We start from the raw sequence: 24,906 nt of genomic DNA, 5'->3' as shown, positions 1-24,906 counted from the left end.
ACAGATAAAAAACTAAAAAAAAAAAAAGGGAGTTTGGGCAGTAGCACAGCAGGTTAAGCGCTTGTGGCGCAAAGCGAGAGGACCGGCGTGAGGATCCTGGTTCAAGCCCCCAGCTCCCCACCTGCAGAGGAGTCGCTTCACAGGCGGTGAAACAGGTCTGCAGGTGTCTTTCTCTCGCTCTCTCTGTCTTCCCCTCCCCTCTCCATTTCTCTCTGTCCTATCCAACAACAATGACATCAATAACAACAACAATAATAACCACAGCAATGGTAAGACAACAAGGGCAACAAAAGGGAAAAAAATGGCCTCCAGGAGCAGTGGATTCATGGTGCAGGCACCGAGCCCCAGCAATAAACTTGGAGGCAAAAAAAAAAAAAAAAAAAGGACTATCTTATGCTCCACAATATCTCTCCTAGACATATCCAGAGGACATGAAAGCACTAATTCAATGAACCTGGCCCCCACTTCATTGAAGGAAACTTCAGTGCTGCGGTTTTTCTCTCTCTTTCCATCTATAGGGGTAAAGGGGGACTAATTTGAAAAGATAGATGCCCTCTTATTTTATTTTTTAAAGATTTTATTAATTAATGAGAAAGATAGAAGGAGAGAGAGAGAGAAATAGTACCAGACATCACTCTGGTACATGTGCTGCCCGATACTGAACTCTGGACCTCATGCTTGAGAGTCCAATGCTTTATCCACTGTGCCACCTCCCCGACCACAATACACCCTTATTTTCACAACTGCTCTATTTTTGGTAGCCAACTAATGGAAGCATCCTAAATACATACTGACAGGTGACTAAAGAAGCGGCATTGAAAGACTTCCATTTTGAAACGTTTTATTTATTCTCATAGGCTAAAGAATGAGAGAACAAGAACACCACTCTGACGTATGAGAGGCTAAGGATCGAACTTCCGGACCTCATCGAAATATTTTATCTATTTTGAGCTTACTTTTGTGTGTTGGTGACATGTAATACATATATACATGCAGGTGGGGAGCTGGGGACTCAAAATGGAATCCTTGCACGGGTTCTTGTGCTTAGTACTATGTGTGCTTACCCCGGTGGGCTACCATCCAGCCCCTATGCCTGTTACCTATTTCTTTTTATGTTTTTTAAAAATATTTTATTGGTGGGGGTAGATAGCATAATGGTTATGCAAAGAGACTCTCATGCCTGAGGCTCCAAAGTCCCAGGTTCAATCCCCTACACCACCATAGGTCAGAGCTAAGCAGTGCTCTGGTGTTTCTCTCTGTCTCTCTCTCTCTCTCTGCATCTCTCTCAAAACTAAAAATAAGTAAACACTAAAAAAAAAAAAAGAAAAGAAAAAAAGGAAAAATATTTATTTTATTGAGAGAGAGAGAAGCAGCAACCAGAACACTGCTCAGGTCTGGTTTATGTTGAGACTGGGGATCGAACCTGGGACCTCAGAACCTCTGGCATGAGAGTCTTTTGCAATCATTTTGCTGTGTCCCCAGTCCTATTTATTTATTTTCCTTTTTGTTGCCCTTGTTTTTTATTGCTGTTGTAGTTATTGTTGTTGTCGTCACTGTTAGGACAGAGAGAAATGAAGAGAAGAGGGAAAGATAGAGAGGGGGAGAGAGAGACACCTGCAGACCTGCTTCACCGCCTGTGAAGTTACTCCCCTGCAGGTGGGGAGCCGGGGGCTCGAACTGGGATCCTTAACGTCGGTCCTTGTGCTTCGCACTAGGTGTGCTTAACCTGCTGCGCTACCACCCGACTCCCTATTTATTAATTTTCTTTTTGCCTCCAGGGTTATTGGTGGGGCTCGGTGCCTGCACTATGAATCCACTACTCCTGAAGGCCATTTCCCCCCCATTTTCGTTGGGCTTGTTATTATTGTTTTTGCTCTTGTTGCTGGATAGGGCAGAGAGAAATCGAGAGAGGAGGGAAGACAGGAAAGAAAGACAGCTGCAGACCTGCTTCATCTCCTGTGAGGCGACCTCCCCCCTGCAGGTGGGAAGCTGGGGGCTCAAACCGGGATTCTTACACTGGTCCTTGTGCTTCGCCATGTGTACTTAACCCGCTGCGCTATCGCCCAGCCCCCCTTCATTTATTTTTAAAAATCTATTTATTTATTTTGGATCTAGACAGATTGAGAGGGGAGGTGGAGATTAACAGAGAGATACCTGCAACACTGTTTCACCTCTCCTGAAGCTTTCCCCCTGCTAGTGGGGGCTGGGAGCTTGAACATTGTCCTTGTGCACTGTGATGTGTGCATTCCAGGAGGTGCACTACTGTTGGTATGCTTTTAAAAACCCCTTCTGTTTCATTTGGTTTAAATCCCCCCTGCTTAACACTGCATTCTATTTACATAACCACTGTATTCTATTTATATAACCACTATTAACAAGCACCACACTCCTTCCAGGGCATTAGTGGTTTAGTGGCAAAATTCTCACCTGCTCCACCCCCTCTCCTCTTCACACCCTGATCCTCTCCTTGTCACACCCTGATATTCACCAGTCACTTTTCTCTCCACCCTCTCTACATCACATCCTGTTTACACCCTACTTGGCAAGTATATATAAAGACAGCATTGTTAGTTTAGTAGTTTAGCTTAGCTTGGTATAGATTGCGCTGCGTCCTGCATGAATAAAGAGATACTGCGTACAACCCAGCCATGAGTCCCGGGTCATCTGTTACCTGCCCGTGAAGCCAGCCCGTCGAAAACAACACACTACCACCGGCTCCCCACCTGTTACTTACTGATACCAGCTTGCAATGCTGATTTTTATGCTGCTCAGTTTCCTTGAATTGCTGAGAAGCTATGCATACATAGAACAGAGGAATGCTGACCACCTCAAGTCACTCATTCTCTTCTGGATATAGTTTCTGTTTCCTTCCTTCCTTCCTTCCTTCCTTCCTTCCTTTTTATTTTTTTTTTCCCCCAGAGCACGAGTCAATTCTGGTTTATGGTAGTATAGAGGATTGAACTTTGGACATTTAGAGCGTTAGGCATGAGAGTCTGTTTGCGTAACCATTATGAGATCTACCCCCACCCCAATTCCTGTTTTCTGTTGGACATCTAAGCAAACAGGCCTAAAACTGCAAGCTATGACCGAACACTACTGCCCCTCACAAATTACAGAATGCATAATATGGACAGGACATAATGTGTACTTGCTGCCTAGCCAGACATTAGTGTGCTCTGCTGGTCTAGTATTACGTGTCATAATTTGTGTACCCTACAAGAATGCTTTTGATGTTCCTCATTCCAGGCTCTGATGTAATGCAGATTTTTGTTAATAAATACCATGAGGAGAGTCTGTTCAAGGTCACACTTGGTAAAACAGACGGATGTGGCCATTCTCTAGACTACTCTTAACACTTGCCAACGAGTCTCTGAGTGAATCTTTTCAACCAGGTGAGCCACTGCTGGGTCTTCCCTGTCCCCCCCCCCCGGGGGGGAGGGGCGAGAGGGCTTTTCAATTTGGGTCAGTAGCTACCAGAGGTGAAAAAGTGGTTAATTTACTGCTGGATTGACCACTGCTGGATTGGTTCTGGTCCACTTCCTCAGTCTGCCTTCTCCCAGCACCTCTTCAGAGCCGGCAGATAAGCTGCCCACGCATCCTGTCTCATATTTTTAGTTCCATTTAGTGAGCAAAGAAAGATAGAATGTGTTTGCACCATGTTAACCAGAAACAGAAACTAACTTCTCCTCCTCCTCCTCCTCCTCCTCATCCTCCTCCTCCTCCTCCTCCTCCTCCTCCTATTATTTCTTTATTGGGGGTTAATGGTTTACAGAAGCTAACTTATTTTGAATTCAGATTTACTATATACATGTATTTGTTTACTAATGAAAGACGGGGAGAACAAATCAGAGCATCACTTTGGCCTATGTGTTGCTAGGGATCGAAACTGAGACTTTCCTCATCTAATTCTTGTGACTCTACTCCTGTGCCAGGTTCCTGGCTGCTGTCAGATTTATTGATTTATTTTTCCCAGAGCACTGCTCAGCTCTGGTTTATGGTGGTGGGAAGGATTCATCCTGGGACTTTGGAGCCTCAGGAAGGAGAGTTTCTTTGCATAACCATTATGCTATCTGTCTCCCACTATCAGATTTAAAAAAAAACAACAACTTTATTTTATTTAAATAAGATACAGAGAAAAAGATACACAGAGAGAGAGGCGGGGGAGAGGAGAGGACCAGAGCAGCGCTCAACTCTGTTTTATGGTAGTGCAGGGCATTGAACCCAACCTGGGACTTAAGAGCCTTAGACATGAAAGTCTTTTGCATAACCATTGTGCTGTGTCCTCAGCCCTCAGATTAAAAAAAATATTTATTTATTCCCCTTTGTTGCCCTTGTTGTTTTACTGTTGTAGTTATTACTGTTGTTATTATTGATGTTGTCGTTGTTGGATAAGACAGAGAGAAATGGAGAGAGGAGGGGAAGACAGAGAGGGGGAGAGAGAGACACCTGCAGACCTGCTTCACCGCCTGTGAAACGACTCCCCTGCAGGTGGGGAGCTGGAGCCTCGAACTGGTACCTTTAGGCTGGTCCTTGTGCTTTACACCACGTGTACTTAACCCACTGTTCTACCTCCCGACTCCCAAGATTTTATTTTTTAAATGTGGTAAAATATAGTACAGTCAGGCTGTGGGTGGGGGTCAGCATAATGGTTCTGCAAAGAGTCTCATGCTTGAGGCTCCAAGGTCCCAGGTTCAATCCCCCGCACCAATGTAAGCTAGAGCTGAGCAGTGCATTAGGAAAAAAAACAAATTTGTTTTAGAGGCAGAGAGAGAGACCACAGCACTAAAGCGTCCCTTAATGTGGTGGGGGCTGAGTTTGAACCTGGGTTGCAGACATGGCAAAGCAGCGCATTATCGCACTACCCATGTGAACTATTCTACCAGCTCTCTCTTACTCTAAAAATAAAATTGGCCTGAGCAGCCTGGAAGTAGCATAGGGGCTACAGTGTTTGGCTTGGAAGCAAAAGGTCCCAAGTTTGGTCTCTGGTACTTTATATACCGGAGTAATACTCTAGCTTTTTCTCTCCTTTTCTCTCCCTCTCATGTTAATAGATAAATAAATTGAAAAAATTATTATCTTTTTATTTATTGGATAGACACAGTCAGAAATTGAGAGGAAGGGGGAGACAGAGAGGGAGAGAGACAGAGAGACACCTGTAGCACTGCTTCACCACTCGTGAAGCTTTCCCCCTGCAGGTGGGGACCAAGGGCTCAGACCTGGGTCCTTGTGCATTGTAATATGTGTGCTCAATCAGGTGTGCCACCACCTGGCTCTTATATCTTTTTTTTTAAGTTAAAAAAAATGGGTCAGGGGCCAGGCGGTAGCACACATGGTTAAACACACTCATTATAGTGTTCAAGGACCCAGGTTCAAACCCCTGGTCCTCACCTGCAGGGGGAAAGCTTCCTGAGTGGCGAAACAAGTCTGCAGGTGTCTTTCTATCACCCTCCCCTCTCAATTTCTCTCTGTCTCTGTCCAATAATAAATAAGATAAATAAAAAAAAAAAGGGTCAGGCGTGTGGTTTAGTGGTAAAGTGCCTCCAGGGGATTCCAGGTTCAGTCACGGGCACCACACAAACAAGCAAACAAACTATGAATGGATGAATAAAATAGAAATAAAAGATAAAGCAAAAATCTTTGTTTTTATTTAATTTTTAATTTTTTTTTTTTTTTTGCCTCCAGGGTTATTACTGGGGCTTGGTGCCTGCACTATGAATCTACTGCACCTGGAGGCCATTTTTTCCCTTTTGTTGCCCTTGTTATCTATCGTTGTTGCTGTTAATATTATTGTTGTCGTTGTTGTTGTAGGACAGAGAGAAATGGAGAGAGGAGGGGGAGATAGAAAGGAAGAGAGAAATATAGACACCTGCACCTGGTTTACTTGCAAGGGTCCTTGTGCTTAGTAGTAAGTGCGCTTAAGCACTTTTTAAAATAATAAATTAAAACATTATTATCTTTTAATTTATTTATTGGATAGAGACAGAAATCAATAGGGTAAGGGGTGATAGAGAGGGAGAGAGACAGAGAGACACCTGCAGCCCTGCTTCAGCACTTGTGAACCTTTCTCCCGGCAGGTGGGGGCCGGGGGCTAGGTCCTCGTGCATGTGCACACCCAGCCAGGTGCCACACCTGGCCCATTGATTTTCTTTTTTAAGATTTTATTATTTATTTATGACAAAGATAGGAGGAGAGAGAAAGAACCAGACATCACTCTGGCACATGTGCTGCTGGGGTTCGAACTCGGGTCCTCATGCTTGAGAGTCTGAAGCTTTATCACTGTACCACCTCCCAGGCCATCCCACTGATTAAAAAAAAAAAAAAGTGGTCCGGGAGGTGGCACAGTGGATAAAGCACTGGACTCTTAGGAATGAGGTTCAGAGTTCAATCCCCCGCAGCACATGTACCAGAGTGATGTCTGGTTCTTCCTCTCTCCTCCTCTTTCTCATGAATAAATAAATAAATAAACAAAATCTAAAAAAAAAAACCAAAAAAACGGGAGTCGGGCAGTAGCACAGTGGGTTAAGTTCATGTGGCGCAAAGCACAAGGACCGGAGTAAGGATCCCGGTTCGAGCCCCTAGCTCCCCATCTGCAGGGGAGTCACTTCACAAGCGGTGAAGCAGGTCTGCAGGTGTCTTTCTCCCCCTCTCTGTCTTCCCCTCCTCTCTTCATTTCTCTCTGTCCTATTCAACAACGATGACATCATCATCATCAACAACAACAATAATAATCACTACAACAATTAAATAACAAGGGCAACAAAAGGAAATAAAAAAAAATTTTTTAAAAATTTCAAAAAAAAGGGGAAAAAACCCTTCATGTTACTTCAAGTGCCTTTGAACTTCTATGACCTCAGCTTTTGGTCATTTTCATGTCAGCAGTACTTTATTGAGATATTATTTATGTGACTTGGGAGGTGGCACAGTGGATTAAGTGCTGGAGCCTTTAAAATTTTTTTTAAAAAGTATTTAATTTATTTTATTTTTGAGAGAGATGTAGACATAGAAAGACAGAGAGAAGCACCAGAGCACTGCACAGCTCTGGCTTACGGTGGTGCGGGGGGATTGAACCTGGGACTTTGGAGCCTCAGGCATGAGAGTCTCTTTGCATAACTATTATGCTATCTACCCCCTCCCAGTGTTGGACCCTTAACCCAAATTTGATCCCCGGCATCACCTGTGCCAGTTCTTCTTCTAGCGTTGCCCTTCTTCCGTAGCCAGTCAACAGGTCAGCTTGAAAGCTGTCAGGAGCTGCTTGTTGCTGGCTTTGAAAGTGACTGGGATCCATGTGGATTCAGTCGGCTAGGAAGGATCGTCAGTTTCCCCAATGAATGGGTACTCACGGGATGCACCACGGGAAGGTCGATCCAATGCATCCCACCTGTGCCAGTGATAGTCAGTTTCTCTCTCTCATATAAAAGAACAGAGAGGGTAAAGGAGATGGAGAGGGGGAGAGAGAGAGATAATTTACTCATAGCCACGAAGTTCATAAATCCTAAGTGGCCAGCTGAACGAATTGCATGACACATGATTAATCCACACCTAGATCAAGTTACAGAACATTCCAGCACTCCAGAGAGTTTCCTCACATTTTCTTCATTTTTATGTTCACAACAACCAAAGGACAGCAGTCATCATTTGCCTGCTCGGCCAACGTTCTAAGGGGAAGGAGGCCCTGATTTCCTTTTTTTAAAAAAATTTTAATTTAATTTTTTTCCTTTTTGTTGCCCTTGTTGTTTATCACTGTTGTTGTTGTCATTGCTGTCGTTGCTGTTGGATAGGACAGAGAGAAATGGAGAGATGGGAAGACAGAGAAGGGGAGAGAAAGATAGACACCTTCAGACCTGCTTCACCGCCTGTGAAGGGAACCCCCTGCAGGTGGGGAGCCGGGGGCTCCAACCAGGATCCTGATGCTGGTCCTGCGCTTTCTGACATGTGCACTTAACCCGCTGCCACCACCTGTCTCCCTGTGATTCCCCTTCTATACTGCCTGGCAGGGAGCCAGGGTGGCGGGCTGCGAGGCACTGCACCGGTGAATTATTGTTAAGCTCTGGTTATTTTCTAGAGTCGTCTCTGAACCATCAGTACTATGGACAGTCTGAGGGCTGTCAGGGCTAGATGCTGATGCTACTGTCAGGCTAGAAACAGCCCCCGGGGAGGGAGTGCCCCCAACCAGTCCAACTGGGTAGGTAGGGCCCCTGATGAGGATGAAGAGGCCAACCCTAATTAGGCTGGAATGAGGCTCTCCAGTCGAAGCTTCTGGAAGGTCAGAGTGAGTGCACTCAGAGTCCAATTCCCGCATTATCATCCCTCCCACCCCCCAGCTCTGGTCAACTTGGAAGGCTAACCCTAAACAGGTGAGAGCAAATAGGAGAACTGAGAACTTTCTTGAGGATTTCACTGTCCTTTCCAAAACCCGTTGTCAAAAAGGCTCTGCTCATGCACCCGGGGGAACAGAGTCCAAGTCTGTTGCTGATCTCTGATCTGTAGGGGTAACACCTACTTGCTCACTACTCCTAGGAATTGGGGAGTTTTTCCAGCCCTCTGAGAAGCTTTTTTTTTTTATTTTTTTTTAGCTTTTTGGAACATTTTAATTTTATATTATGTTGCTAACAGATATTTCAGTTAGTGAGAATGTCCATACAATGGCTGAAGGTTCATCTTGACTGCTGTGTAATATTTCACTGTGGACAAATATTATATTTACCTATTATCCTTTGTTAGCATTGTATCTAAGATTTTGCTTTTTATCAAGTCATATTCCTTACTGTATACATATAAGATTAAGAGAAAAAAAATTAGGAGGCTGGAAGGTAGCGCACCGGCTTAAGCACACACAGTAGGAAGCGCAAGGACTGGCGTAAGAATCCTGGTTTGAGCCCAGGCTCTCTACTTGCAGGGGAGTCGCTTCACAAGTGGTAAACAGGTCTGCAGGTGTCTTATCTTTCTCTCCCACACTCTGTCTTCTTCATCTCTCTCAATTTCCCTCTATCCTATACAGGAACATGTAAAAAATGGCCTCTAGGAGCAGTGGATTTGTAGTGCAGGGACCGAGCCCCAGGGATAACCCTGGAGGCAAAAGAGAGAGAGAGAAAAAAAATAAATAAATAAAAGCTTTCTTTACTATTCCAGGCAGTAGCACAGCTCCCTCACCCCCTAACTACAGGGACCAGACTGGGTTTTCTGAAAAGTCATAGGCAAGGCCTGGGCTTCCAGGCAGAATCCCCTCCAGCCTCACTCTTGCTGACTTCTGTAAGTGGGAGGTCCGAGGAACGGGGGTGACTCATCCTCATCTAGGTTCTGGGAAGGAAAGGGGTCAGAGGTTTTGAAGGGTTTATTTCTTGATGCCCGAGATCTGGATGAGGAAACAACACTGGAGAATCCCACATGAGGCTGAGGAGCTGGAGCCAAGACTTGGGAAGCTACCCACTAGGAATCCATTAGTAGTTTTTTTTTTTTTTTAATTGTTGTTATAGTTATTCTTGCTGTTGTTGTTGATGTCATTGTTGTTGGATAGGACAGAGAGAAATGGAGAGAGGAGGGGAAGACAGAGGGGGAGAGAAAGATAGGCACCTGCAGACCTGCTTCACCCTCTGTGAAGCTACTCCCCTGCAGCTGGGTAGCCAGGGGCTCGAACCGGGATCCCCACGCCAGTCCTTGTGCTTCGCGCCACATGAGCTTAACCCGCTGCGTTACCGCCCAACTCCCCTTTTTCTTTTTTCTAGTTAGAAATAAAAGCTTTTATTTCACTGCCACCAATGCGTTTGTACCATCCGCCCCTCACTCAGAGATACCCTCCTACCCCACCCCCACCCTACCCTTGTGGCTGACAGTTGGTGGCTCTTGCTCGGCCCATCAACAGCTGTTTCATTCTCAGTGAACAAATGTGTTGAGCCATTTTGAGAACTTGCTGTTCTTGACATGGCAGAAAGGCCATCCCCCCAATCCCACACACTGCTGCCAATTTCCATGTGCAGCATTCACCCCTCCCCCCTTGTTTGTTTTTACCTTTAGTGTTTTCAATTCCACAGAAAGGGAGGTGAGAAAAGGAGAGACACCACAACACTGTTCCACCGCTCCTGAAGCTTCCCCTGGCGCTATGCATGGTGCTCCCATGTGGTGTTGGGGGCTTGAACTGGGTATGTGTATTTTTTTTTAAGTCTTTTTATTTATTTATTTTCTTTTGTTGCCCTTGTCTTTTTATTGTTGTTGTAGTTGTTATTGATATCGTTGTTGGATAGGACAGAGAAATGGAGAGAGGAGGGGAAGACAGAGAGGGAGAGAGAAAGACAGACACCTGCAGACCTGCTTCACCGCCTGTGAAGGGACTCCCCTGCAGGTGGGGAGCCGGGGGCTCGAACCGGGATCCTTCCACCGGTCCTCCCGCTACGCGTCACGTGCACTTAACCCGTTGCACTACCGTCCGGCTCCCGGGTATGTGTAGTCTACCTCTCACCCCCGCTCAGCTCTAGCTTATGGTTGGTGCTCCCCAGAACCTCAAAGACTCAGGCATGAATGTTTTTTTTTTCCTTCCTACCTACCTACCTCAGGCATGAATGCTTTTTTGCAGAGTCATCATGCTGTCTCCTCGGCTTTCTTTCTTTTAAATTTTTTTTTTATTATCTTTATTTATTTATTGGATAGAGACAGCCAGAAATTCAGAGGGAAGGGGCGACAGACAGGGAGAGAGACAAGAGACACCTGCAGCCCTGCTTTACCACTCATGAAGCTTCCTCCCTGCAGGTAGGGACCGGGGGCTTGAACCTGGATCCTTGTGCATTACATGTGGGATGGACCAGATTCGCCACCACCTGGCCTCTTCGTTTCTCTCTCTCTCTCTCTTTTTTCACCAGGGTTATATCTGGGGCTTGGTGCCTGCATAACTCCACCATTCTGAGGGCCTTTCTCCTCCTTTTTCTTTCTTTTTGACAGATGGTGAAAGTCAGAGAAATAGAGAGGAAGAGGCAGGCGGTCTGGGAGGTGGCGCAGCAGATAAAGCATTACACTCTCAAGCATGAGTTCAATCCCTGGCATCACATGTACCAGAGTGATGTCTGGTTCCTTCTCTCTTTTCTCTTATTTTTCTCATTAGTAAATAAATAAAATCTTAGAGAGAGAGACACCAACCAACTGAGAGAGAGACCAACTGACTTGAAACATTGCACCATTGCTCATGAAGCTTCCTTTCTGCAGGTGGTGATCAGGGGCTTGAACCCCGAGCCCTTCACATGCTCTCCTAGCCATGCTTTCCTCCACTTTCTGAGTGGCACAGGTGACCAGCCCTAGGTCAGTCTACACTGGTACTCGAGGACAGCCCAGGACAAAGCCGAGTTTCAATCCCCCACCTACCCCACAGTGAAACTGCAGGCAGGGCAAAAAGCAGAAACATCCCCATGCTGCTGAAGGGACTATGGTTTCACTGGGTTCAAAACCAGGCACAAAGACCTGGGTCTGAGCCCCTGCTCCCCACCTGCAGGGAGAAAGCTTCACGAGCGTTGAAGCAGGTCTGCAGGTATCTTTCTTTCTCTTTCCCTCTCTGTCTCCCCCTTCCCTTTCAATTTCTCTCTGTCCTATCAAATCTAATAGAAAGAAAAACAAACAGACAAACAAATAGAAACCCTCTTTCCTATCCCCTGGTAACTGAACTTCTGATGAAGTACCCCCATCCTGCTCACATAATAAAGGCTTCCTGGCTTGTAACTGACATACTTGATGCTGGGCTTCCATGTGAATTCTATTTTGTGTAAGATTTATTTATTTATTTTTTATTACTTAAAAAAATTTATTTATTTTTGTTGCCCTTGTTGTTTTATTGTTGTAGTTATTATTATTGTTGTTGTTATTGATGTCATCATTGTTGGATAGGACAGAGAGAAATGGAAAGAGGAAGGGAAGACAGAGAGGGGGAGAGAAAGATAGACACCTGCAGACCTGCTCCACCGCCTGTGAAGCAACTCCCCTGCAGGTGAGGAGCCGGCTCGAATCAGGATCCTTAAGCCGGTCCTTGCATTTCGCGCTATGTGTGCTTAACCTGCTGCACTACCGCCCGACTCCCTATTTATTTATTTTTTTATAGAGGCAGAGAGAAACTGAGTGGGGAGGGGAGAAGAGAGAGAGAGAGATACCTATAGATCTGCTTCACCACTCATAAAGCTTTCCCCCTGCAGGTGGAGATCAGGGTCTCGAACCTGGATTTTTGTACATAGTAATGTGTGTGCTCAACCAGATGTGCCATCATCTGGTTCCTGGATGTGAATTTTAAAAATATTATTATTATTTATTGCCACCAAGGTTATTGCTGGGCCTTAACACAGCCATCTTTCCTTTCCCCCCTCCCCTCTCTTCCCCTCCCCCCTCCACTCCCCTCTCCTCTCCTCCCCTCCCCTTTCCTTCTATTTTATAGGACAGAGGGGGGAGATAGGGATAGAGAAACATCTGCAGCCCTGCTTCACCACTCATGAAGCTTCCCCCCTGCAGGTGGGAAGTGGAGGCTTGAACCCAGGTCTTTGCGCATGGTAATGTATGCGATCAACCAGGTGTGCTACCGCCTGGCCCCTGGATATGAATTCTGATCTTTTAATTTCATCACATGACCCCTTCATGCTGTGTGTGTGTGTGTGTGTGTGTGTGTGTGTGTGTGCTGTGTTCTTTGCTGGAGCAGAAGTCATTTAAATCAATAAAAAGCAAAACAGCAACATGACCCAATCCCAGAAGGCATTGTTGTGGGTGCAGATGTTAGACCCAGCTCAGCCCAGAGGGTCCTTCCAGAGAGATAAGGGGTTGGCCACCCAAAGGCAGGTGGAGCCGGAGCTTCAGTGGGGAGGGCCGACATGGAATGGAAACTGCTAGTTTATTTTAGTCTTTTAAGGCCACAGGGGGTGGGGTTTAGAACCTGGCTGGCTGGCGGGTAATGCCAGAGCAGCCCCATTCAGTTGAGAAAATTGTGGCCTTACCTACCACACCCTCTGCCCCCACCTGAGGACAAGTCAGATGCTACTATAATAATATGGAGGAGGGACCCGGAACTTGCAAGAGTTGCCTCCAATTAGCTAATTTTAGCCTCCCAGGTTGCCTTCTGGGGTGTGGGGTGGGGAGCAGATTGAATCTTTCCCTCTCCTCCCCTCCCCTCCCCTTCCTTCCTTCCCTTTACTTCTCTCCTTCTCTCCTTCCTTCCTTCCTTTCTTTCTTTCTTTCTTTCTTTCTTTCTTTCTTTCTTTCTTTCTTTCTCTTTCTTCCTTCTTTTCTCTCTTCCTCCTTCCCTCCCTCCCACTCTCTTCTTTCTTTTTTTCTTTATTGGGGGATTAATAGCTTATAGTCGACAGTAAAATTACAGTAGTTGGTATCACTTCTCAGTTTTTTTGCATAACACTCTACATCCCCTCCCCCAGCCACCACCTCCTCTTCCACCATCATGTTCCAGGACCTGAACACTCCCCCAGAGTCCTTTACTTTGGTGCAGTACACCTACCTACCTACCTACCTACCGACCTACCTACCTACCTTTCTCTCTCTCTTTCTTTTTTAAAAATTATATTTATTTATTTATTTTACCTTCTTGTTGCCCTTGTTGTTTTATTGTTGTAGTTATTATTGTTGTTATTGATGTCGTTGTTGTTGGATAGGACAGAGAGAAATGGAGAGAGGAGGGGAAAGACAGAGAGGAGGAGAGAAAGACAGACACCTGCAGATCTGCTTCACCGCCTGTGAAGCGACTCCCCTGCAGGTGGGGAGCCGGGGGCTCGAACCGAGATCCTTATGCCGGTCCCTGCGCTTTGCGTCACCTGCGCTTAACCCGCTGCGCTACCGCCTGACTCCCTCTCTCTTTATTCCTTCCTTCCTTTCTTTTTTCTTTCTCTCTCTCTCTCTCTCCTTGCCTGCCTGCCTGCCTGCCTGCCTTCCTTCCTTCCATCAGAGTTATCAGTGGGGCTTTGTGCCTGCACAATGAAACCACTGCTCCTGGGGGCCTTTTCTGTTTTCCTTTTGTTTTTGATAGGACAGAGAAGGAAGGGGGAGATAGAGAAGGAGAGAGATAAAGAGACATCTGCCCCACAGTTTCACTGCCTGTGAAATAAACCCCCCCCCCAAGTGGGAATGAAGGTCTAAAGCAGGGTCCTTGCTCATGGTAATGGGAGCATAATCCCCCCCCCCACACACACACACACAGACACGCCATCATCAGTGCTTCAGGGAGGTGAAATGAATCAACTTCAATCAAATAGCAACTTAGCAAGGCTGACTCAGGACCTGGATCTGTTGGCCCTTCCTCCTCCCTAATTACTTCCTACTAACTAACTACTCTCCCACCCCAATCACTCGGTTTCTTGGGGCTTTAGTTTTAGCAAAGGGGAGCCACAAGTCAGTATCATTCGCATCACCTCCACCCTGGGGAATCTCTGTGGAAGGCGAGCCACCCCGAGGCGGGCAGGGGGGTTACCCAGCACCCCAGAGCAGACTAGTCATAGGGGTTCCAGAACTTAGAACAGGGATACTTAAGCTTTGTCATATTTGGGAGGTGCGTTTTACACATGCACATACACACACACACACACACGATATCTTTGGTACCCTCATTCATTGTTGATGAGAGAGTGACATGGTACAGCTATTGTGAAAAACTATCGGGCAGAGTTGTTTTATGACCTAGTAATCTCCACTCACTCCTAGGCAACTGCCTAAGAGAAGTGAGAATATACGTGCCCACAAAAACTTACATAGGCGGCCTGAAAGGTGGAATCACGGCTAGAGCATTGGACTCGAGAAGCTTGATGTTCTGGGTTTGATTGCTGGCATTGTATGTGCCAGAGTGATGCTCTGGTGTGTTCTCTCTCTCTCTCTCTCTCATAAATTTATCTTTAAAAGGAAAAAGGGGGCAGGTGGTGGTGCACCGGGTTGAGCACACACGTTGTCATGCACGAGGACCTGGGTTCAAGCCCCCAGTTCGCACCTGCGGGGCGGGGGAAGTTTCATGAGCAGTGAAGCAGTGCTGCAGGTATCTCTCTGTCTCTCTCTTCATCTCCCCCTTCCCTTTCGATTTCTCTCTGTCTCTACCCAATAACCGAATAAACAAATAAAACAAAGTAAAGTAAAATAAAGTAGCTTGTACACAAGTGTTCACAGCAGCACTATTTACAGTGGAGGAATAAACAACACAGGGTCTACCTGTACAATGGAATATGAGAGAGAGAGAGAGCCAGAGTATTACTCTGGTGTATGCTGTGCTGGAGACTGAACTTGGAACCTTACGTGTACAAGTCCTGTGCTCTACCACTGAGCCACCTCCCCGGCCTGCAATGGAATAGTATTCAGCAACTGAAAGGCATGGCATGCTGCTGACACTTGCCTCTGACATGGATGAGCCATAGGAACGTTACACTGAGTAGAGAAGCGTTGCGGGGAGGGGGTGGGGGTGGGTGGGCAGCTGGCAAGGTCAGATTCCAGATAGATGATATGTCCAGACGAAGTCAGTTCCTGGAGACTGAGGATTCATGGGTTGCTGAGTGTCGGAGAAAGGAGGTGTATAGGGAGGGACAGTCAATGGGTTTGAGATTTCCCTTTGGGGTGAAGAAATTGTTGTATAATCGTGCCGCTGTTTCCAGACTTCCGTGAATATGCAAGAACTGGCTGACTTGAATATTATCGAGGAGGCCGGGTGGTGATGCACCCATTAAAGTGTACATGTTACAATATGCAAGGACCCAGGTTCAAGCCCCCGGTCCCCATCTACAGGGGGAAGCTTCATGAGCAGTGAAGAATGATAAAGGTGTCTCTCTCCCTCTGTATTTCCCCCTTCACTACTGATTTTTCTCTAGCTCTAGTAATAAATAAAGTATTTTTTAAAATTTTATTTATTTTCCCTTTTGCTGCCCTTGTCTTTTTATTGTTGTAATAGTTGTTGTTATTGATGTTGTCATTGTTAGATAGGACAGAGAGAAATGGAGAGAGGAGGGGAAGACAGAAAGGGGAGAGAAAGATAGACACCTGCAGACCTGCTTCACCGCCTGTGAAGGGACTCTCCTGCAGGTGAGGAGTCAGGAGCTTGAACCGAGATCCTTACGCCGGTCCTTGCACTTTGCGTCACATATGCTTAACCCGCTGCTCTACCACAGACTCCCAAATAAAGTATTTTTAAAAAGCCTGTGTTTGGGCCCACCCTCACGGATTCTGGTTTAGCAAGTGTGAGGAGAGAGCTGGGCATATCCAGTCTGAATGCCTGGGAGGGAGTGACTGGCAAGGCCCAGTGGAGCCAGGTCATGGTCACACTGGGGAGAGAAGCCCAGTCAGTGACTATGTTTTTTTTTTTTTTTTTTTTGCTGTGGTATTTATTTATTTTTATTTTTTTTATTTATAAAATGGAGATATTAACAAGACCATAGGATAAGAAGGGTATAATTCCACACAGTTCCCACCACCAGAACTCTCTATCCTCCCCTTGAAAGCTTTTCTATTCTTTAGTAACATAATATGGAAATGGCCCCTGAAAGTATAGTCTTTTTTTCTAAATTTTTTTAATATTTATTTTTCCCTTTTGTTGCCCTTTTTTTAAAATTGTTGTAGTTATTGTTGTTGTAGTTGAGGCTGTCGTTAGATAGGACAGAGAGAAATGGAGAGAGGAGGGGAAGATAGAGAGGGGGTGAGAAAGACACCTGCAGATCTGCTTCACCGCCTGTGAAGCGACTCCTCTACAATTGGGGAGCCGGAGTCTGGAACCATGATCCTTAAGCCCGTCCTTGCGCTTTTCGCCACGTGTACTTAACCCGCTGCGCTGCGCCTGACTCCCTAAAAGTATAGTCTTAAGCTTTCCTATTCTTTATTCCCTCTGGGAGTATGGACCCAGAGTCATTATGAGGTGCAGAAGTTAGAAAGGTCTGGCTTCTGTAATTGCTTCTCCACTTGACATGGGCATTGGCAGGTCGGTCCATACTCCCAGCCTGTCTCTCTCTTTCCCTAGTGGGGCAGGGGCCTGGGGAGGCGGGGCTTCAAGTCACATGGTGGGGTTGTCTTCCCAGGGAAGTCAGGTTGGCATCATGGTAACATCTGAAACCTGGTGTCTGAAAAAGAGTTAAGATATAAAGGAGAAAAAAATGTTGACTAATCATGAATTTAAAGGCAAGAATATTTCAGATGAAGATTTGGGGGTCTTTTTTTGGAAAAAGCTAATAGGTCTATTTTAGGTATATTCCAAGGGGCCCATGGCTTAACTAGCTTTTGTCTGAGTCTGACAGCTAATATGCAGGTAGGTGGACCCAAGGTATTGTCTGGGGAGATGGTGTCATAGATGGAAAAAGGACTAGAAAGCTGGATCAGGGAAGAGAGTAGCTCCCAATACCATGTGGTTTTTAATATTTATTTATTTATTTATTGCATAGAGACAGAAAGAAACTGAGAAGGGAAGGGAGATAGAGAGGGAAAGAGACAGAGAGACACCTGCACCCCTGCTTCACAACTCGTGAAGCTTTTCCCCTACAGGTGGGGACCAGGGGCTTGAACCCAGGTCTTTTGCATGCTATAATGTGTGTGCCTAACCCGGTTCACCATCGCCTGGCTCATAGGCCATGTGGTTTTAGAGGTGAGTACACAGGAGTTTCTGGAGAGAAAGAACAGAGAGGCCTGGGAAGAGAAAGGGGACTTCTCTGAATCTCAGAGGATAAACAAGATTTTTAAAAATTTTTATTTATTTAAGATAGATAACAGAAATTGAAAGCAAAGAGGTAGATAGACGGAGATAGAGAGGGAGAGGGAGGGGGGGAGACCTGTGGCACTGCTTTACCACTTGTGAAGCTTCCCTTCTGTGGGCGCGGGTGGGGGTTTGAAATGGGGTCTTTGAGCATGGTAATGCTTACATTCTACCAGGTGCACCACTGCCTGGCCCTGCTAAACAGATTTCATCAGACAGGAAGGACACTCTCCAGGCAGCAAGAGATTCAGTGCCAAAGGTGACTAGAAGGTCTTAGAGGAAGTGGGTTGGGAGGACTGTCATTCACGTAAAAATGTGCTGTTAGTGAGGGCTGACAGAGGCCAACTAAGAAGGAAGAAACACAGAGGTGAGGGGCGAGAGCACGGGTTTGGCAGGGAAGGAACTGGAGAGGTCAAACCTAAACTCAGTGATTCACAATTTATTAGTTTGTTTAATGAGGGCCTGGGAGACAACATAGTGGTTCTGCAAAAAGACTTTCATCCCTGAGACTCTGAAGCCCAGATTTCAATCCCCAGCACCACCATAAGCCAGAGCTGAGCAGTGCTCTAGTCAAAGAATAAAAAATTACGGTGCTGGACGGTGATGCTCTGGGCAAGTGCACGTAGTATAAGGACCTGTGCAAGGATGCTGGTTCGAGCCCCCAGTTCCTCACCTGCAGGGGGGTGACTTCACAAGTGGTGAAGCAGGTCTACAGGTGTCTATCTTTCTCTCCCCCTCTCTGTCTTCCCCTCTTTTCTCCTATCCAAAAAAACATTTATTTATTTATTTTAATTTGTGATTGTAAGATTACGCTATATAGTTCCACAGCACATCCACCACCAAAGTGCTCTATCCCCACCCTCCTACCTCCCAAAGATAATCACCATAGTTCTCATAAGTTGAAAAAAAAAATTAAGGGAGTCTGGCAGTAGTGCAGCAGGTTAAGCGCACGTGGCGTGAAGAGCAAGGACCTACGTAAGGATCCCTGTTCCAGCCCCCGGCTCCCCACCTTCAGGGGAGTCGCTTCACAGGGGTGAAGCAGGTCTGCAGGTGTCTATCTTTCTCTCCCCCTCTCTGTCTTCCCCTCCTCTCTTCATTTCTCTCTGTCCTATCCAACAATGACGACATCAATAACAACAACAATTACAATAAAAAAACAAGGGCAAGAAAAGGGAGTAAATAAATAAATAAAAAGTTTTAAAAAACAAATGAAGGGGGTCGGGCAGTGGCGCAGTGGGTTAAGTACACATGGCGCAAAGCACAAGGACCGGCTCAGGGATCCTGGTTCTAGCCCCCGGCTCCCCACCTGCAGGGGAGTCGCTTCACAGGTGGTGAAGCAGGTCTCCAGGTGTCTATCTTTCTCTCCCCTTCTTTGTCTTCCCCTCTCCTCTCCATTTCTCTCTGTCCTATCCAACAATGACATCAATAACAACAACAATGATAACCACAATAATGATTAAAAAATGAAGAAAGAGAGAGAAACCAGAGCATCACTTGGACTATACACAGTGCTAGGATCAAATCTGAGGACCTCAGGTTTACAAAACTTGAACTTTAATCGTCTGGGAGGTGGCACATTGGATAAAGCACTGGACTCTCATGCATGAGATCCCAAGTTCAATCCTCGGCAGCACTTGTACCAGAGTGACATCTGGTTCATTCTTTCTCTCTTTCTCTCTCTCCTCCTTTCTCATTAATAAATAAATAAAATCTTAAAAACAAACAAACCTATGGTCTTGTCGGTCATTGTTAGATAAACAAAAAAAAAAAGCTTAAACTTTATTCACTGGACCACCTCTCTAACTGCTCAAACCCAGATTTTATTTATTTATTAAAAATTTTTTATTTGGGATATATCCTAAGGAACCCAACACATCCATCCAAAAAGATCTGTGTACACATATGTTCTTGGCGGCACAATTTGTAATAGCCAAAACCTGGAAGCAACCCAGGTGTCCAACAACAGATGAGTGGCTGAGCAAGTTGTGGTATATATACACAATGGAATACTACTCAGCTATTAAAAATGGTGACTTCACTGTTTTCAGCAGATCTTGGATGGACCTTGAAAAAATCATGTTGAGTGAAATAAGTCAGAAACAGAAGGATGAATATGGGATGATCTCACTCTCAGGCCGAAGTTGAAAAACAAGATTAGAAAAGAAAACACAAGTCGAACCTGAAATGGAATTGGAGTATTACACCAAAGTAAAAGACTCTGGGGTGGGGAGAATACAGGTCCATGAAAGATGATGAATGACATAGTGGGGGTTGTATTGTTAAATGGGAATCTGGGGAATGTTATGCATGTACAAACTATTGTATTTACTGTTGAATGTAAAGCATTAATTCCCCAATAAAGAAATAAATTATTTTAAAAAAATTCCCCAATAAAGAAATAAATTATTTAAAAAAAATTTTATTGAGGGGCCGGTAGTGGCTCACCTGGTTAAGTATATACACTACAGTGTGCAAGGATCTGGGTTCAAGCCCCTGGTCCCCATCTGCAGGGGGGAAGCTTCCTGAGTGGTGAAGCAGTGCTGCATGTGTCTCTCTCTCCCTATCTTCCCCTTCTCTCTCAATTTCTCTCAGTCTCTATCCAAAATAAATTATATATAAATATTTATTTAACTTTTTCATTATGAGGACAAGAGAGAACCAGAACACTGCTTGACTCTGACATAAGATGGTGCTGGGGCTTTGAACCTGTGACCTCTGGGGCTTCAGGCATGTCAGATGGTGCTCTAGTAAACAGAGCCAACCCTCTGGTCCCTTTAAACCTGTGTTTAAAGAGGAAGTGGGGCATAGCAAAATAGCTCACTTGGATAGTGTGCTGCTTTGCCATGTACGTGACCCAGGTTTGAGCCCACCCCCCACCACAATAAAAGAAAGTTTGTTACTGTGGTCTCTGTCTCTCTCTATCTCTGTTAAATAAAATCAGTCAAGAAATAAGAGGAACTTGGCATGAGGTAGTTTAATGGAGAATAAAGAGTCAGAGAGAAGCCTACATGTGGAACATGGATGGGGCAAGTCACATGACTGCTCTGTGCTATCACCTCCAGAGGGGAAAATTTGAAACAGTGTAGCTGTGACGTCACAGGCTGCCTCGTGTGGTAACTGGGAAAACCCACATGAACCGGAGGCAACACTATGAGAGATATGAACGGGCTTTTCTCCCACACGGTTTTCTGCAGATGATCTTCAGCTGAGACAGTCTGAAGAGGTATTTGCTTAGGATTGGGGAAGGTCTTATTCCCTCCAATTTCTGGGACAAATGAAAAATCCCTCTTGGAGCGCTGGTAAATAAATGCATGTGGACTGTGTTGTGCTTTACGAAGGATATGATCCAGGTTTGAACCCTGCTCCCACCATGTTGAAGGAAGCTTTGGTACTGTGGGCATCTTTCTCTCTATTTCTCTCTTTAAATTTTTAAGGGATTTTTTTTTCTTTAATTAGTGGCTTACAGAATTATTTAAAAATATTCTATTTGTTTACCTATTTTTTTATTTAAGAGAGAGATGCAGACAGAGAGAGACACAGAGAGAAACACCAGAGTACTGCTCAGCTCTGGTCTATTTTGGTGTGGGAGATTGAACCTGGGACTTTGGAGCCTCGGGTTTGAGAGTCTGTTTGCATAACCACTATGCTGTCTCCTTCACACTCTTTAATTTTTTTTTAAACTTTATTTTATATGATAGAAGAGAGAGAAAATGAGGAGGGGGAGGTAGAGAGGGAAAGACAGAGAGACACCTGCAGCCCTGCTTCACCACTCGTGAAGCTTTCCCCCTGCAGTTGGGGACCAGGGGCTTGAACCTGGGTCCTTGTTCATGGTAATACATAAACTTAACCAGGTGAACCACCACCCGGGGCCCCTCTGTTTTTCTCTCTCTGTCTCTGAAAAATGCCAGTCTTGGTGGCTGGGGGAAAGGCTCAACTAGTAGAGGTTTGAACTTTCATGCTTGAGGTTCCAGGTTCTATCCCTGACATTGCATGTTCCAGTGATGCTCTGTCTTCTCTGTCTGTCTCATGTAAAACACACACTCTTTCATGTGTAAGAAAGAAAGAAAGAAAGAAGGAAAGAAAATCCTTTTTTAGAAGTCAGCTCAGAGTGGTAAAGTCCTGGCAGCAACAGAAACAAACAAACAAAAATAAAAAAACAAAAATAAAACTAGTCTTGGGCTAGGGAAATATCGTACTTGGATAGTGTGTTACTTAGCTATGTGTGTGACCCAGGTTTAAGCCTGGCTTCCACCATGTTGAAGGAAGCTTTGGTGCTGTGATCTCTTACTCTGGCTTTCCCTTTCTGTCTCTATCATAAACAAATAACTATATATATTTAGTTTGGAGGATTCAGCTCACTTTATTTCTTTCGTGATGGAGATGACACTCCTGCCAGTGTTGGCTGGGCTGCTGGGGTTACTGCCTTTGAGTAAGAGACTATGGCCTAGAGGAAGTGAAAGTAGGAACACAGAGGCAGAGCAAGGAGGGGAGGAGTGGTGGGTTCCAAGGTCACTTTTCTGAGCCTATGGCCAGGGAAGTGGGAGGGGGTAGGGGATGGGAGGGGTGGCTGGGGAAGCCTTGGGTAAAAGCAAAGGAAGCCTGGAGCAGGAAGCCTTCATTGAGATTCATATTTATGACCCTGAGGGGAAATTGTCTCAAACTGTCCCTCCCTTCACACAGGGTTGGGGGGGACATAGAAGAGTGTCTTGGGGAGAGCAGACTGGTGAAATAGAGGGAACAGGAATGAAGCAGCCCAAGTTCGTCCTCTGCTGCTGCATGCCCTGGGCAGAAGGTTCTGTTCTGACTGATTTTAGGCCAACAAGAGGGTGTTAGACTGCAGGCAGAAACTTCAGAGTTGGCTTACTGCACCAAAGTAAAAGACTCTGGGGTGGGTGGCGGGGAGAATACAGGTCCTTCAGAGGACCTAGTGGGGGTTGTATTGTTATATGGAAAACTGAGAAATGTTATGCATGTACAAACTATTGTATTTACTGTCAAATATAAAACATTAATTCCCCAATAAAGAAATAAAAAAAATAAATTTCAGAGTTGACTTCTCTTGAGTCTCTATAAAGTTCTGCCCTGGGGGAAATACAGGGGCACTGACAAATGAGTCTGGAAGCCAAGGTGAACTCATTGACCAACAGGGTGGGAGTCATAACTTGAGGAACATTAAGGCAGAAACCTGGGACCACTCCCAGGCACAGGGAAGATAGGAGACAGAGTCACTGGAGGGGTCAACACTGTGGTCAGGAACCCTGAAGAGTGCTGTGTTCCAGGATCTGAGCGAAAGCTAGGGTTTTTGATGGGTATGCAGTATATTAATATTATTATTATCATTTTAAAATATTTATTTATTTTCCCTTTTGTTGCTCTTGGTTTTTTATTGTTGTTGTTATTGATATCATCGTTGTTGGATAGGACAGAGAGAAATGGAGAGAGGAGGGGAAGACAGAGGGGGGAGAGAAAGATAGACACCTGCAGACCTGCTTCATCAATTGTGAAGTGACTCCCCTGCAGGCGGGGAGCCAGGGGCTCGAACTGGGATCCTTACTCTGGTCCTTGTGTTTTGTGCCACCTGCGATTAACCCACTGAGTTACCGCTCTACTCCTGGGTATGCAGTTCTGTACGTGTTGAGAGCCCAGGGTGCTGGGCGGCCATGTTAGACTAATCCCTGTGGAAGGAGAGTTGTTTGTTGTGGCCTCAAATGATTGTGCCACCTACATTTCAGGGCAGGCAGGCCGAATTCTTGGACCAACACACTCCCAGTGCCATCCCAGGCTTATAGGAAAGTAGCTGTCATTTTGGAGGCCACACAAGTTCTTCCTGGTGGAGTCTCTGCTGAGGTCATACCTATAGTTGCAGTGACAGATGAGTCAGGGCCTTCCACAGCTCAAGAGGAGTGTTCCCTGTCAGTGGGGAGCCAGGTTTCTGGTCCTAGGCCAGAGGGCATGGGAGCAACTCTGTTCCCTTCCCCTTCCATGGCAACGTAGGCAGGGTGGCCCAATCCAGGTGCCAGCATGGCAGAGGCTGTAGGAGTGCCGAAGGGCAGCTAGGCAGGTCACTTGCGTGGCCAGGCCTGCCTCAGTCCATATCCCTGAACTGGGCCAGGAGGGTGTGTCAGGCAATTAAGTGAGGGCAGCAGTGCACACAACCTCTGATTTCCACATGACTTGCCGCTTCTTGTTCTTCCTGTCTGGGTAATTTTAGTTTTGCCTCTGTTGGTACTTTCCATCGCTCATAGACCACAAATGGAAGTTGAAAAGAAATAGGCCCTCTGTGTGAAGGGGCCTAGAAGGTACTGTGCTTAGTGAAATAAGTCAGGTGGAAGAAGACGGAGACACCATAAATCTTCTCGTTGGTACATCAAGAAACAAGACAAAAGGGGACTGGGATATAGCTCACCTGGTAGAGAGCATACTTTACCATATGAGAACACAGATTTAAATACCATGTACAACAGAGGAAGCTCTCTGTCTCTGTTTGAAATCCCAAAGAGGTTGGGGGTGAGCTGGGGAGACAGCAGAATGATTACTCAAATGATTTTCATAACTGAGGCTCTGACATCCCAATCTTAACCCCCAGCACTGCCATAAGCTAGAGTTGAGCAGTGCTCTGGCAAAAATAAATAAATAGTTTTTTCAAAAAAATTCAAAGAAAAAAGTCAGCCAGGACTGGTGGAGTTGGCACAAAACTTTAAACCAAAACAAAGCAAAAAAAAAAAGAAAAGGACTAAATAAAACAAAGACATAGTCTTATACTGCAAGATTTTTTCATTTTCTTTTTCTTTTCTTTCTTTTTTATTTTTACTTTCTTTTTTTCTTTCTTTCTTTCATCTTTCTTTCTTTCTTTCTTTCTTTCTTTCTTTCTATTTATTCATTTATTTTTACCAGAGCACTGCTCAGTTCTGGCTTATGGTGATACAGGGGATTGAACCTGGGACTTTGGAGCCTCAGGCAGGAGAGTTTCTTTGCACAACCATTATGCTATTTACTCCTGCCCTAAGATGAAAACAAATTTATTTTAATTTTAATGAGAGAGACAGAGACAGAGACCAGAACACTGTTCAGCTCTGTCTTATAGTAGCGTAGGGGATTCATACTAGAATTTTCGATCCTCAGGCTTGACAGTCTTTTGCAGAACCATTATGCTAGAGCTCTGGCTTATGGCAGAGCTAGGGGTAAAGCTGGGACTTTGGATACTCAGGCATGAAAGTGTTTCGCAGAACCATCGT

This window comes from Erinaceus europaeus, chromosome X (genome assembly GCF_950295315.1).
Source record: "Erinaceus europaeus chromosome X, mEriEur2.1, whole genome shotgun sequence".
In the NCBI taxonomy this organism is placed as follows: Eukaryota; Metazoa; Chordata; class Mammalia; order Eulipotyphla; family Erinaceidae; genus Erinaceus; species Erinaceus europaeus.
The sequence above is the reverse complement of the archived record's forward strand: the minus strand, read 5'-3'. Positions refer to the sequence as shown.